Raw genomic sequence first — 15,185 nt, 5'->3', positions numbered from 1 at the left:
CCACTGCTCTAGAGTCCAGTGGTGATGTCCTTTACACCACTGCATCCCACGCTTTGCATTGGACTTGCTGATGTATGGCTTAGATGCAGCTGCTCGGCCATGGAAACCCATTCCATGAAGCTCTCTGCGTACTGTACGTGGGCTAATTGGAAGTTTGGAGCTGTGTAGCAAGTGACTGTGCAGAAAGTCTTTGCACTATGCTGACCTCTCTGTCAGTTTACCTGGCCTACCACTTGCTGGCTGAGTTGCTGTTGTTCCCAAACTCTTCACTTTTCTTATAATAAAGTTGACTTTGGAATATTTAGGAGCGAGGACATTTCAGGACTGGATTTGTTGCACAAGTGGCATCCTATGACAGTTCCACGCTGGAAATCACTGACAGCGGCCCATTCTTTCACAAATGTTTGTAGAAACAGTCTCCATGCCTAAGTGCTGGATTTGATACACCTGGGATTAGGACACCTGGTTCTCATCACTTGGATGGCTGGACAAATACTTTTGGCAATATAGTGTATATATAAAATTCTATTTCTATTTTATAAACCTTGATTTATAATATGCAACATTTACATACAATGAAGAAATAATAATAAACAAAACAAGTGCAAAACTCAATTGTAAACTCAATAAAGTAACTAAAATAGAATACAAACTATCTATATATTTTTCTACCTTTTGTGTTCATATTTTACTGTTTGTTGCATTTTTGTTGCGTTTCGCTTGATTGTAAAATATGTGGATGGAGAGGGGGTGTGATGTTCATATTCAGTGTTTTATCCTTCATAGTTAATATTGTAGCATTCTTTATTTTCATGTACATTCTGGCTGTCTCATTCAGTAAAAAGAATTAAACATTCCATTCCGTTTTTCAAGGCGGTCTGTCATAATGTTTTTAGCTTTCAATCAGACATTATTGTGAGGTTTTGTATTAGTCTTCCTAAAAATAGGACACGTTTTTTTCTCTAAATTTGCCCCCGCAGTCAAAATAATTCCCCAGGCTTGATCTAATTAATCTGTTCCCGAAACCCCAAAATGATTAACACAAAACATTTTGTATAGAGAAAGTTCAAAGTACAGTGCTTTTAAAATTGTATATTTTTAAAACACATTATTTACACTTTTGTATGTTGATTAATCATTAATTATAATTAATCGCAGTAAATTGCTTGTGTGTATTTTAATTCACTTCTTAAAAAAGACAATATTTGGAAACAAACACAATCCCAGCAGGCACAAAACGTTGATAAAAACGTTGATTTATCCATGATTTGTAATTGATTGACACCTGTGCTATAAAACTGACTTTGAAAAAAAGGTTGCAAAAATAGTTGTATTTGTGATTTGAGACGACGTTGGTGTCTAACGTTGGATCCATGTTGTTGGTTGGGAAATAACCAAATGTCAATGTTCACTCGACCTCACAACCTGATGTTGAATAAACATCAGAGACAATGTTCTTTCAACGTTAGAATTGTGTTGTAAAATGTTGTTTGGAGAATGACCAAAATTCACTAGTCGAGTCAAGGTCAGAACCAGTCATTGATTAAAGGTCAACACAAGCATGTTTTTCCAGCGTCAGGTTTGAGTTTCTCAACTTCAGGACTTAATTCAACAAGTTCTCGACGTTGTTTCAATGTCTTGTGCCTGCTGGGATTTTATCCTCAGAATGTACACAATCCTATTTTAAATGCACGTTATTTATTTGTTCAAAACCTGCTAACAGTGTTACCTACAGTTAGGTCGGGGTCAGTGATGTGCTGTCAGGGGAGGCAAGTGAGGCAGTGCCTCACCTGCCACCAGGTGGCGTAACCATGAGAGGTTCCAAAACGAAGTAATAAAATAGGTTTTAATAGTTCTCTTTTGGTTTACGCTTTCTATGTGATTTTGGTGTGGTTCCTGTATATTTTGGTCATTTCATTGTCAAAATCACGGAAATTTCATGTTTCTTGATCAAAACAATGCAGCAGATGAGAAGTGAGGCAGACACAGGCAGTGCCTCCACGGCTACACACAGTGTGTATTGGGCGTGTGCGTGTGAGCGCATGCTGAGTGCCATGTGGAAAAAGCAGGTCTTGAGGCAGCAAGTACCTCTGCCTCAAGGTAGGGGGCGATATATTGTCAACTCGCAGTTGAATGCCTCAGCAGTACTCTGACTGGCCACACTGGGAGAAGTGGGGGCGCTCAAGCTAGCAGACACAGGTCTCTACTGCGGAAGCTAGCATTTTTTTCTTCTCTATCTTTTTTTAACTTAATTTATTACAAACATGCCATTTTTATTAGAGTAAGCCAGCATTTGTGGGTGTTTTTTGTCAGATGCAAAAATATTGTTTAATTTCTTGGAATGAAATTAAATTAAATGAATGTGTCTGCCAATATGTCGGATTATTTACTGTATTCAAGATGAAATACTTCGATCATACAAAGTATGTTTTCATGGAGGATGTCATGATCCGCTACTTGGATCATGTCATATTCTGGTTTGGTTCTTTTTCTGTATCTTATCTTGTTAGTATTTTGTCTTCCTTAGTTCCTGGTGGCACTTCCTGTTTTCTTCTGTTGTCATGGTTACGTATTTGTGTCACCTGCTTTTAGTTTTTGACGCGCACCTGCCTCCTAATTACTGTCCTTATATAAGCCTGCCTTTTCCGTTACTTGGTCTCGCAGTCTAGTTTGCTATTGGATGCAATAGGTGACTTTGCTATCCCCGCTTGTGGTAAAAACTTTTTGTTTTCTTTAGCTTCCATGCTATTCCTCTTTTTACTTGTCCCTAGCTCACATGCTAGCGCTTTTTCTTCCTTCTAGCTCCCATGCCAGTTCTGTTTGTTTTGTCTTTACTGCCTTGTGCAAGTGTTTTTTTTTCCTATTCTATTTTCTTAGTGATAATAAATCTTCATTTCTTACCTTCACGCTGTGTCCAATCTGACTGCATCATTCGAGAGAACAAAACCACACCACCATGCCAGCAAAGCGTCACAGTAGACTGCGACCCTGAGTAACGGAAAAGGCAGGCTTATAAGGACAGTAGTTAGGAGGCAGGTGCGCATCAAAAACAAAAGGCAGGTGACACAAATACGTAACTATGACAACAGAACAAAACAGGAAGTGTCACCAGGAACTAAGGAAGACAAAATATTAAAAATATACAATACAGAAACAGAACATGACATGATCCAAGTAGCAGATCATGACAGAGGATAGCTATTGCTGCTTCAGATACAAATACAGAAAGGTAAGATACACTCACAATACTTGATTTATTTTGTCAAAAGCAAATGGGACCAAAAAGTATTTCATAACAACTATATCAAATAGTTTTTGGACCCATTTATCATATCATAACATGCTCATCTGCTCGTAAAACCAGCAGGTGACCATTCAGGTAAGCATCCGCGGTCAAGGTAAAGGAGCATGAGGTCAAAAGAAATAGCAAGATTTATCTGCGTTTAAACATGATTAAGGCAATAATTTATAGCTATACAGAAATAGAAATGCTAACTAAAATTGATAATCAACATTTAACATCACTCGCCATCTTTGCTCCACAGTAAGTCTTTGCTGTCGTCCAGCATTCTGTTTTTGTTTACTTTGTCGCCAGTTCAGTTTTAGTTTTGTTCTGCATAGCCTTCCCTAAACTTCAATTACTTTTCTTAAGGGCACTCACCTTTTGATTATTTTCGGTTTAAACATTAGACACCTTTTTACCTGCACACTGCCTCCTGCGAATAAATGATCATTAAAATCTATGATTAACATTTAACATCACTTTTACCTTTTGTTGAAGACTCTTAATTAACGGCAATGAGCGGCAAGGTATAAAGGAGAGGAGGCTATGTTTTAATGTAACTCTTTCTTGAATTCAGTAGTGTTTCTTACTTTAGTTATCAAAGTTTTGGTGCTTATGTTACATTTGAGAAGGTATGGACAACGGCTCTGTGCTCACACAACTTTGTTACACGACTCTGATACATTTACCGCGCATGCGTTAGAACAATGTTTCTCAGCCTTTTTTGAGCCAAGGCAAATTTTTTGGGGTTGAAAAAAATCAGCGACATCAGTGTGTAAAGGATATCACGACATGATCTCAGGAACATTTCATAAAACCACTGTCAGTAACTACAGTTGGCCGCTACATCTGTAAGTGCAAGTGAAAACTCTACTATGCAAAGCCAGAGCCATTTATCAACAACACCCAGAAACGGCATCGGCTTCACTGGGTCCAAGCTCATGTAAGATGGACAGAAATCATTAAAAAAACAAACTCAGTTGACAGTAAAAGAGTCATCGTCACAATTGTTGGATATGACTTTAAAGCATAAGCAAGCATGCATGACTATAGCTCTTGTCTCAAAGTAGGTGTACTGTCACCACCTGTCACATCACACACTGACTTATTTGCACTTTTTTGTTCTTTTCTTGTGTGTAGTCTTTTACTTCTTGTCTTGCGCTTCTATTTTGGTGGCTTTTCCTCTTTTTTATGTATTTTCCTGTAGCAGTTTCATGTCTTCTTTTGAGCGATATTCCCCGCATCTACTTTGTTTTAGCAGTCAAGAATATTTCAGTTGTTTTTGTCCTCCTTTGTGGGGACATTGTTGATTGTCACGTCATGTTTGGATGTACATCGCTGTCTTTGCTCCACAGTAAGTCTTTGCTGTCGTCCAGCATTCTGTTTTTTTACTTTGTAGCCAGTTCAGTTTTAGTTTTGTTTTACGTAGCCTTCCCTAAGCTTCAATGCCTTTTCTTAAGGGCACTCACCTTTTGTTTATTTTTGGTTTAAGCATTAGACACCTTTTTACCTGCACACTGCCTCCCGCTGTTTCTGACATCTACAAAGCAATTAGCTACAGGCTGCCACCTACTGATATGGAAGAGTATTACACGGTTACTCTGCCGACACTCAACAACAACACATCATTTGCAGACTATAATTACTGGTTTGCAAAAAACTATTTTTACCCCAAATAGGTGAAACTAGATCATCTCCCAGTGGTTGAAAAACACAGTCCTGACTCTGCAACTTACGTGCCGTTTGAAAGGGGAACTGCACTTTTTTAACACATTTTGCATATTCACAATCATAATGAAAGACATGACGATGGATGTTATTTTATTTATGCATTCTAAATTTTAAACAAATGTGATCAAAGGTTAACCCTATGAAGCCCTTAAAAAATTAAAACACTTTCACTGAGGTTTTATAAACATGATACGAATATAAATGTAATATAGTAACGGGCGCATTAATAATAACATTTATTATTTACGTATTTTGCTCATTTTAAGCATACGTGACACACATAATTTCAAAAACGCATCACAATGTTTGCTTTTTTTCCCAACTCTTGATTGATTATTACTCACTCCAGACTTCAGGAGAGCCAACAAACATAATAAAACATCACTTACTGTACGAGGTCTGCTGTCTATAGGATGCAGACTGCTAGGATGTTCATACAGTCCCATTTAGGTGAAGAATGTCTCACAATCCTCACAAAGAAACGCCTTTTAATGGGTCCTAAATGTCTGTCAAAGTGTACCAACTTTTCGGAATACCTCCTCAGCGATTTCTTCCCAGGTGAGATGCATGATTCATGATCTAGAACAGGGGTCGGGAACCTTTTTGGCTGAGAGAGCCATGAAAGCCAAATATTTTAAAATGTATTTCCGTGAGAGCCATATAATATTTTTTAACACTGAATATAACTAAATGCGTGCATTTGTAAGTAAGACTAACATTTTTAGAGAATAATAAGTCTTTTATTCTTTTTAATAACGTTGTTATTGGGGCGGTACATCTTGGATGGTAGAGTGGCCAAACCAGCAACTTGAGGGTTCCAGGTTCAATCCCTGCTTCCGCCATCCTAGTCATTGCCGTCGTGTCCTTGGGCAAGACACTTTACCCACCTGCTCCCAGTGCCACCCACACTGCTTTAAAAGTAACTTAGATATTGGGTTTCGCTATGTAAAGCGCTTTGAGTCACTCGAGAAAAAGTGCTATATATACTGTATATAATTCACTTCACAATATAATTCACTTATTCTAAAGCTAACCAATAATAAATATAATACTTCTCACGATGAATGCGACTTCTTGAACAGGTGCGATAAAAAATAGATGGATGGATTAAAATGCCTGAGAATGTCTTATCTTTTGAACGTTATTTTAAACACTGATTATCAGCGGAATTATTCATTACTTATCATGTTAAGCAATGTCAGCTAAGATTTATCTGAGAGCCAGATGCAGTCATCAAAAGAGCCACATCTGGCTCTAGAGCCATAGGTTCCCTACCCCTGATCTAGAATAAACTTCCAGGGAGCAGGGAAGCGAGGAAGCAGCAGACCACACGATGATGTAAACATAGGGACACACGGTAGTGATCACGGCGCCGCTGTGAATAGTTTGTCTGCGTTAGTACTTATAATAACAATATCACTAATACTTGGTTAATATTCAAGTCACAAAATATAAATGGGATATTGTTTGCAGTTTTTGAATGGTTATTCATTGGATTTTACGGGCAAAATCGTGCAACTCCCACTGGCTCCGGTGTCTGTGGACTTTTATTTACGTTTATTCAATATTTAGTATGCATTAAAGTCTTTCATAAGCTCTGGCAACCTGCCTGGTCGCTCCTCCTCTCTTAACATGAGCTGGGAATATGAGATGGAAGCTTCTTCAGGGCAATTTGAGCGTACCAGGTGAATTTCAAGTGGCCGTCAGAAAGCAGGGCTTTCAGCGTGAAGAAATGCCGTCTGTACTAGACCAAGCTCTTTACAAATGACGGAGGACAGCTTCATATTTATTGCGATCATTTGCCGAGTCTTACCGTTCATACACTAGAAACTAATGGACTCTAGGGCTCTCCTTGACTTTGACTGGAACATGAGCGCATAGTACACATTGACTTGGCTCTATGGGGGTTTATTTTGGAGACATACTTCATTTTAAAAAGCACATACACTGATTTATCATCATGTGTTTCATCATACTAAATTAAGAGTAAAAAAACTGACATATTTTTAGTAAAATATGTGAAAAATACTGTACTACAATCCCTTAATTTTTTTCCCCAAACATGAATATATTCCTCACATTTGAGCAAGCAATACATTATTTTCTGAAAATAAAATACAAAATAAATGAAGCTTGGGTATAATTTATGTTAGTCAGTGTTCAGTCTTATAGACAGTGGTGGTCAAAAGTGTAGGTACACTTGTAAAGAAGATGATGTCATGTCTGTCTTGACTTTCCAATCATTTCTTATTTGTTTGTGATGTAGTGATTGGAGCACATACTTGTTGCTCACAACAAACATTCATCAAGTTTGCTTCTTTTATGAATTTATTATGTCTCTACTGAAAATGTGAGCAAATATGTTGGCTCAAAAGTATACATGCATACAAAGATAACTTATGGAGGAAGTTTCTGTGGTCAGATGAAACAAAAATGAAGCTGTTTGGCCACAATACCAAATAATATGTTTAGAGGAGAAAAGGTACTACCACCACCATGCTTGGCGGGAGGAATATTGCTGGGTATTGTGGCCAAACAACTCCATTTTTGTTTCATCTGACCACAGAACTTTCTTCCAGAAGGTCTTATCTTTGTCCATGTGATGTCAGATGAAACAAAAAGTGAGCTGTTTGGCCACAATACCCAGCAATATGTTTGGAGGAGAAAAGTTGAGGCCTTTAAACCCAGGAACACCATTCCCACCGTCAAGCATGATGGTGGTAGTATTATGCTCTGGGCCTGTTTTGCTGCCAATGGAACTGCTGCTTTAAATGGGACAATGAAAAAGGAGGATTAGCTCCAAATTGTTCAGGACAAGCTAAAATCATCAGGGGGGAGGTTGGGTCTTGGACACAGTTGGGTGTTCCAACAGGACAATGACCCCAAACACACCTCAAAAGTGGTCAAGGAATGGCTAAATCAGGCTAGAATGAAGCTTTTAGAATGGCCTTCCCAAAGTCCTGACTTAAAGGTGTGGGCAATGCTGAAGAAACAAGTCCATGTCAGAAAAGCAACACATTCAACTGAACTGCAGCAATTTTGTGGTGAAAAATGTGCACAGAAGCTTGTGGATGGCTACCAAAAGCACCTTATTGCAGGTAAACTTGCCAAGGGACATGTAAGCAAATATGAACATTGCTGTATGTATACTTTTGATTGCTCACATTTTCAGTAGAGACATAATAAATTCATAAAAGAAGCAAACTTGATGAATGTTTGTTGTGAGCAACAAGTATGTGCTCCAATCACTACATCACAAACAAATAAGAGTTGTAGAAATGTTTCGAAAGTCCAGACAGCCATGACATCATGTTCTTTACAACTTTTGACCACGACTATATTTATTGTCCACTGAACATAAGACATTATTGTCCAAACAGCTGGAGACAAAAAGTGAAACCTCACATTGAACACATCTATGTCTAAAGTGTCAATATTTAGTGTTAGTTCCATTGTTATCTAGAACTGCCTTAATCCTCCCGGGTCTGGAATCCACCAGAGTTTTATACTTCATGACTGGAGTCCAGTCCCAGTCCTAGAAGCTGACACTGGTGGGGCGGGTGGATCACCTCCACCTTTGGCCTGCTTGAGAAGCCCCACAGGTGCTTAGTTGGGTTCTGGTCTGGAGATTAACTTGGTCACGCCATCACCTTAAGCTGCCTCAACAAGGCGCTTGTTATCTCGGGGATGTTTGAGCCCATTATGATATTGGAAAACTGCTACACGGCCCAGTTTCTGTTTCAGAATGTCCCAGAACAATTTGGAAGCCATGTTTCCCTTCATTAAACCACGGCTCCCTGGCCCTCAGGACCCAGAACCTGATACTGCCACAGTGGGCAAGACACAATGATCTTGCTGCTCACATGTTTTGTCAGCTATTTAGAAAATAATGGATGTGTGTGTGGGTGTCTTGAAATAGACGACTATTCAAAAATGCATTTCTATGGAGTCTTGATTTGTGTTATCAACCTCGCAGTGGAATCGGCCTGCCTGACTGTTCCACCCTGGCAACAGTAGTGCTGCCTTCAAAGAACTCCGGCTTATTAGTGATTCCCAGAGCCCAAAAAAGTCTGCAGGCTATAGAGCGTTTTCTATTGGGGCTCCAGTACTCTGGAATGTTCTAGCAGTAACAGTAAGAGATGCTACCTCAGTAGAAGCATTTAAGTCCCATCTTAAAACTCATTTGTATACTCTAGCCTTTAAATAAACTCCCTTTTTGGACCAGTTGATCTGCCATTTCTTTACATTTCTCTTTTGCCCCCCTCTCCCTTGTGGAGGGGGGGGCGGGGGGGGGGGGGGGGGGGGATCACAGGTCCGATGGCCATGGATGAAGTGCTGGCCGTCCAGGGTCGGGACCTGGGGTGGACCGCTCGCCTGTGCATCTTTGCTGCTGACCCTTCTCCGCTCGGGATGGTCTCCTGCTGGCCCCACTATGGACTGGACTCTCACTATTATGTTAGATCCACTATGGACTGGACTCTCACTATTATGTTAGATCCACTATGGACTGGACTCTCACTATTATGTTAGATCCACTATGGACTGGACTCTCACACTATTATGTTAGATCCACTATGGACTGGACTCTCACACTATTATGTTAGATCCACTATGGACTGGACTCTCACACTATTATGTTAGATCCACTATGGACTGGACTCTCACTATTATGTTAGATCCACTATGGACTGGACTCTCACACTATTATGTTAGATCCACTATGGACTGGACTCTCACACTATTATGTTAGATCCACTATGGACTGGACTCTCACTATTATGTTAGATCCACAATGGACTGGACTCTGACACCATTATGTTAGATCCACTATGGACTGGACTCTCACACTCTTATGTTAGATCCACTATGGACTGGACTCTCACACTATTATGTTAGATCCACTATGGACTGGACTCTCACACTATTATGTTAGATCCACTATGGACTGGACTCTCACACCATTATGTTAGATCCACTATGGACTGGACTCTCACACTCTTATGTTAGATCCACTATGGACTGGACTCTCACACTATTATGTTAGATCCACTATGGACTGGACTCTCACACTATTATGTTACATCCACTATGGACTGGACTCTCACACTATTATGTTACATCCACTATGGACTGGACTCTCACTATTATGTTAGATCCACAATGGACTGGACTCTGACACCATTATGTTAGATCCACTATGGACTGGACTCTCACACTCTTATGTTAGATCCACTATGGACTGGACTCTCACACTATTATGTTAGATCCACTATGGACTGGACTCTCACACTATTATGTTAGATCCACTATGGACTGGACTCTCACACTATTATGTTAGATCCACTATGGACTGGACTCTCACTATTATGTTAGATCCACTATGGACTGGACTCTCACACTATTATGTTAGATCCACTATGGACTGGACTCTCACACTATTATGTTAGATCCACTATGGACTGGACTCTCACAATATTATGTTAGATCCACTATGGACTGGACTCTCACAATATTATGTTAGATCCACTATGGACTGGACTGGACTCTCACACTATTATGTTAGATCCACAATGGATTGGACTCTGACACTATTATGTTAGATCCACTATGGACTGGACTCTCACAATATTATGTTAGATCCACTATGGACTGGACTCTCACACTATTATGTTAGATCCACAATGGACTGGACTCTGACACTATTATGTTAGATCCACTATGGACTGGACTCTCACAATATTATGTTAGATCCACTATGGACTGGACTCTCACACTATTATGTTAGATCCACAATGGACTGGACTCTGACACTATTATGTTAGATCCACTATGGACTGGACTCTCACACTATTATGTTACATCCACTATGGACTGGACTCTCACACTATTATGTTAGATCCACTATGGACTGGACTCTCACTATTATGTTAGATCCACAATGGACTGGACTCTGACACCATTATGTTAGATCCACTATGGACTGGACTCTCACACTATTATGTTAGATCCACTATGGACTGGACTCTCACACTATTATGTTAGATCCACTATGGACTGGACTCTCACACTATTATGTTAGATCCACTATGGACTGGACTCTCACTATCATGTTAGATCCACTATGGTCTGGACTCTCACAATATTATGTTAGATCCACTATGGACTGGACTCTCACTATTATGTTAGATCCACTATGGACTGGACTCTCACTATTATGTTAGATCCACTATGGACTGGACTCTCACACTATTATGTTAGATCCACTATGGACTGGACTCTCACACTATTATGTTAGATCCACTATGGACTGGACGCTCACTATTATGTTAGATCCACTATGGACTGGACTCTCACACTATTATGTTAGATCCACTATGGACTGGACTCTCACAATATTATGTCAGACCCACTCGACATCTATTTGATCCGGTCTCCCCTAAAGTCATTCTCGACGACGTCCTACTGGGTTGTGAGTTTTTCCTTGCCCTAGTGTGGGCGCTGATTCACGGATTTCGTTGTGGCTTATGCAGCCCTTTGAGACACTTGTGATTTAGGGCTATATGAATGAACATTGATTGATTGATTGATTGATTGATTGATTGATTGATAGTGATCCTTCCACAGGTTGGCCTATGAAAACCTTGTTACAACTTTTACTTCTTCAAGTCAAGTTCGGTCGTCTTCTTGGTGCTCTGCCAGATCAGACTGATCATAGTTCCTCACCAAACGATTCAATCTCCACCGCGTTTATTGTCGAGGTCTTTTAGATTTTATCTTTGCGGTGGACAAAGTGAGATGTGTGTTTTGTTCTCTTCGATGAAAGACCGTATTCATTGTACGTTGTGTTTACTAACTTTCGGAAGAGTCACATTACCTTTTTCTACTTTCTCTTGGCAAGAATGAGGACTCATTTGCAGACGGAACGATTGACGCAGGTTTTTGTTCTGCAGTTTCTAGGAAGTCTCTTCAGACAGACTGAATGAACAACTGGCCATGAACTCTAGACTCGATACACTACAGTAACAATCAGAAGAAATGTAGCACAGGCCGCAAATCATCCATCCAGCCATCCATTTCCTACCGCTTGTCCCTTTTGGGGTCGCTGAAGCCTGTCTCAGCTGCATTTGGGCAGAAGGCGGGGTACACCCTGGACAAGTTGCCACCTCATCACAGGTCCAACACAGATAGATAGACAACATTCACACACTAGGGACCATTTAGTGTTGCCAACCAACCTATAACCAGGTGCACGTTTTTGGGGGTGGGAGGGGCCTATCCCCAGGTGCATGTCTTTGGAGGTGGGAGGAAGCTGGAGTAGAACCCACACAGTCACGGGGAGAACATGCAAACTCCACACAGAAAGATCCCGAGCCTGGGATTGAACCCAGGACTACTCAGGACCTTGGTATTGTGAGGCAGACGCACTAACTCAAATCAATAAACAGAAAATCCCTCCCGAGGGAGGTAAAATGGCAATATCACAATCTACACTGATCTAATAACAAAAAAACAACAATCTATGATATGATTAGCTACACAAAAAGAAAATCGCTCATGAAGAGGAGGAGACAAAAAGATACAAACAGCAAATCAAAATCACTCTTCTTCAGAGGGTACAAATCCATCAAGGAATAAAGCAAGGCAAGACTTAGTGACTTGGACGAGTCTTGGAAGACGGGCGGAGGTAGACGCTGGGAGGATGTACTCTGGGCTGGGAGGATGTACTCTGGGCTGGGAGGATATACTCTGGGCTGGGAGGATGTACTCTGGGCTGAGAGGATGTACTCTGGGCTGGGAGGATATACTCTGGGCTGAGAGGATGTACTCTGGGCTGGGAGGATATACTCTGGGCTGGGAGGATGTACTCTGGGCTGAGAGGATGTACTCTGGGCTGAGAGGATGTACTCTGGGCTGGGAGGATATACTCTGGGCTGAGAGGATGTACTCTGGGCTGGGAGGATGTACTCTGGGCTGGGAGGATGTACTCTGGGCTGGGAGGATGTACTCTGGGCTGGGAGGATGTACTCTGGGCTGAGAGGATGTACTCTGGGCTGGGAGGATGTACTCTGGGCTGGGAGGATATACTCTGGGCTGGGAGGATATACTCTGGGCTGGGAGGATATACTCTGGGCTGGGAGGATATACTCTGGGCTGAGAAGATATACTCTGGGCTGAGAAGATATACTCTGGGCTGAGAGGATGTACTCTGGGCTGGGAGGATATACTCTGGGCTGGGAGGATATACTCTGGGCTGAGAGGATGTACTCTGGGCTGGGAGGATATACTCTGGGCTGGGAGGATATACTCTGGGCTGGGAGGATATACTCTGGGCTGAGAAGATATACTCTGGGCTGAGAGGATGTACTCTGGGCTGGGAGGATATACTCTGGGCTGAGAGGATGTACTCTGGGCTGGGAGGATATACTCTGGGCTGGGAGGATATACTCTGGGCTGGGAGGATGTACTCTGGGCTGGGAGGATATACTCTGGGCTGAGAGGATGTACTCTGGGCTGAGAGGATGTACTCTGGGCTGGGAGGATATACTCTGGGCTGAGAGGATGTACTCTGGGCTGGGAGGATGTACTCTGGGCTGGGAGGATGTACTCTGGGCTGAGAAGATATACTCTGGCAACAAGACGGGGGAAGACGACGACTATTCTGTTACAACTAAAAGTTGTCAACTCTTGTTGTTGAAGTGTGTTGTGCTTATTGCTTGTCACTTAATTTAACATTATTACATGTGTATTTGTTGCCATCTTGTGGTCAGGGCAGTTACTACATCGTTAAGAAGTGTGTATTTTGAATCAAACTTTATTGACCGGAAGTTGCTAAGGACAAGCAGAGAAATCTACGGTGCCAGCACGTACTTTATGGTGGTTAATTTTCAAAGAAATACTGCATATATCTTTTGTTTAAGGTTGCATCGAAGCTATGTATCTTATATTGAACTTTCAAACTTGTTTTTTGTCTAAAATTTGTGGAACTAAATTTATGATTTGTGATGTATGAGATCTTTGTCGTGCTCATTAGCAATAATTTGCGATGACTTCTAAAATGGTGTCATTGTACAAATTTACCTTTGTTTACCTTCTCATGCCTTGTAAGGTCGCTTTACAGCATATATATGAATACATTTGCATAATATATGTACATGTTGACTATATTGTTTGTCTTTTTAGTTTCACCCTTTTGAATGTCAACAAACCTGCTGACAATGCTCATCGGTCTTCAGAGTGGTGGCGTAAGAAAGGTGTTGAACAGTCCTTGCATCAGACATCAGACATGCACCCCTAGCGGCACAATGTACACATGAGGGCTGAAACGAGAGGAGGATTGGACTTTCAACTTAAAACAGGAATGTTCGCCAGACAACCCCAAAACAGCACTGTATCCGCATCTATCTGACATGACTGTCACCTAGTGACCAGTGTATAGTACTACATATCGTCACAATCTGCTTATTTGTGGGCATCCTTATGAACTGTACTTTAAAAAACATTTTTTAAAAACAACGCCATAGTGTTTGCCGCTTGTTGACTGTGGGCGAAATCTAACCAAACTGATTAGACTACAAAAACCCTTTGTCGAACACAGCTCTAAGACTGCGAATCAAGTTGTACTCTAAAATATATCCAGGTTTTCTTTCGATAGTATTGTCCTCTGAGAAGATCTTGTTGTGTTCTGTGTGTTACGGTACCTTCCTTTGGCGTTCTGAGGCGGGACCTCGAGTGCAAACATCAGCCTTCTCTCCATTTTATTCTGGAAAAGAATGGAATGGAACTTCATTGGCATTGCACTTCAAATACAGCAACATTTTATTTTCGGTACAAACCCGTTCAAGAGCATACATCATCACCTTCATCATCGGCGGTCACTGGAAGCGAGTATGACGATCCTCCTGGTAGGGAGGTAGCCCTTTATGGAGGATGCCTGTGCGTGACTTAGTTTAACATGGGGAGACTGCTGCAAAGACACTCACCACACCATCCTTGATAGATCCAGGTCAAGGTCCAGTGCCATGGAGTCCAAGACAACCGGGGACCCTTTTTTGCTGCAGCCTTCATCCGCCATCCGAGCCATTGTGACGACCCATAGAGTTAGCAATCATCCTCTGCCTGTTCCACCGTTGTGGTCCTGGGTTGATATTTCCCCATAACGGGGCCCACATGG

The 15,185-nt window shown here is 41.2% G+C and overlaps 1 protein-coding gene across 1 annotated transcript in view; it reads right to left on the bottom strand.

Annotated features, from left to right (window-relative positions):
- The window catches only part of aadac (arylacetamide deacetylase), a 40,848-nt gene extending 26,117 nt beyond the window's left edge, over positions 1-14,731 (bottom strand). Inside the window, exons 1-3 of the mRNA XM_061878220.1 lie at positions 14,713-14,731; positions 14,221-14,331; positions 2,902-2,988 (exon numbers count right to left, since the gene is read on the bottom strand). The gene's annotated coding sequence lies outside the window, so the exon portion shown is untranslated. The remainder of the gene's footprint in view (positions 1-2,901; positions 2,989-14,220; positions 14,332-14,712) is intronic.
- Between the last annotated feature and the right edge of the window lie 454 nt (positions 14,732-15,185).

Source organism: Nerophis ophidion, linkage group LG18 (assembly GCF_033978795.1).
Source record: "Nerophis ophidion isolate RoL-2023_Sa linkage group LG18, RoL_Noph_v1.0, whole genome shotgun sequence".
Taxonomy (NCBI): domain Eukaryota; kingdom Metazoa; phylum Chordata; class Actinopteri; order Syngnathiformes; family Syngnathidae; genus Nerophis; species Nerophis ophidion.
This window is presented reverse-complemented; position numbering and strand designations above follow the sequence as displayed.